Here is a 1,774-nt window from a genome sequence, read left to right as displayed (position 1 = left end):
TTCTTAAGGTGCACTCAGAGCAATGTATATAGAATCAATTGCCGGTTCAGCAGTGACCTGCTGTCCTGCAGAACAGAGCATCAAGCTGTGATTGTTCAGCTCTTGGGAAGGAAACTTTCTTTTTTCACTTTCTACTGACTGACACACACAAACACATCCACTGAACTGTTTTGAGTGATTTGCTTTGCTTTTCTAACAGGTCTTAGCCGGTTAGACGATTTGACCCAGGAGCAGAGCAACCTGACTTCTACCTTACACACAGACAGTGTTAGAGGTGTTGTATCTTATGATGCAGATCCCAGGCCCCAGAGTCAAAATTTCTTGCTGCTTTTTTTAGCTCCACAAAGTAGAAAACTGATTCTCAGCTTTGGCTGCACATTGGAACCACCTGGGAAACTTTTTAAAGAGGTGATGTTTTGGGGCCCATCCCAAGAAATTATGATTTAATTGGTATGGACATTGCCTGGGCATTGGGGAGTTTTGGAAGTTCCCCCTGCTGATTCTAAACAGCCAAGAGTGAGAACTACTGATTTAGAAGGAGGTCCTAATTAGTTCTGATTATCCCTTCCTGCAACTCTAACAAGACTGGATGCCATCGGGAACTACCAGAGCAACTACCAGAGCACCAGGACTCTAAGACTCTCTGAACTGCGATCCCTATGCTACAGTTCCATACAATCCCTTGTCTGACGCATTTTCCCACTCCTCTCATCCCCACACACTCTCCCTCTTTGCCCTAGGAAATTCCCAGTCTGTCATCATCAAAATTACCTGAGTCGTCAACAACTCTTGACTATTCTCTCACCTGTTTGCTCTGAAACCTGATTCTCATAGGAAAACCCGCTTTTCTTTGGACCTTATGATTTTCTCTCCCACACCCCAAGTAAAAAGTCGGGTAGGGTAATGTCACGCCAAGTGTCAGGTACCAGCCCACGCTGAGGTCCGAGGGGAGTGGGTGGACAGGTGGCAGATAGCTGAAAGAACACTCGATGGGGCGTGGGCAGGTGAAATATGGCTTTTATTGTGCTCTCTCTCTGTCAGCCTTTGTCTTGGCTGCCTGCTCCAGCTGCAGCCCCTCTTAGCAGCGGGCTCTGCGGCTCCTGCCACTCCCACATTTACAGCTGCACTCCCTGGCGCTCTTGCTAGTTCCTGAGTCCTGCTGCCTGCCTCCAAGGCAACTGGCTCTCCCTTACAGTGTCGGCAGCTTCATTCTTTCTGGGTGCGAGCCTTGTGCACAGCATTAGCAGGGCAGTTATACCTTCTACAGGCAATGGTGGCTCAGATTCAAGTATGAACTAACACAAACAGGTTATATAACAAACAAGTGGAGTTGTGTGCCTGCACTCCAAACTCACTGAGTCATGCCGACCCGGACGTCTGTCTTGGCCTATTCTTCTTCACCAAAGCACATCCATTTTCCTTACAGGTAACTTTTGTTTGTCATTGTTTGCACACTATTGTTGCAGACTTCTCCCTGAAAGTCTCTGGATCCTTTTAAGATTCCTCTTTATTTTAGACATCTATAAGCTCCAAGACACTCCCACTCCTTCCTGAAAGTATAGCCCCTATTACTCTTTATTTAATACTCCTAAAATAGTTCTTGAAGATTTCAGCATCCTCTTATTTCCTTTAGCTTTTACCTTACTGCATTAGTCCATTCTCCCACTGCTATAAAAACATACCTAAAACTGGGTAATTTATAAAGCGGTTTAATTGACTCACAGTTCTGCAGGCTTAGGAAGCTTGACAGGGAGGCCTCAGGAAACTTACAACT

Source organism: Rhinopithecus roxellana, chromosome 5, assembly GCF_007565055.1.
Source record: "Rhinopithecus roxellana isolate Shanxi Qingling chromosome 5, ASM756505v1, whole genome shotgun sequence".
NCBI lineage: Eukaryota > Metazoa > Chordata > Mammalia > Primates > Cercopithecidae > Rhinopithecus > Rhinopithecus roxellana.
This window is presented reverse-complemented; position numbering follows the sequence as displayed.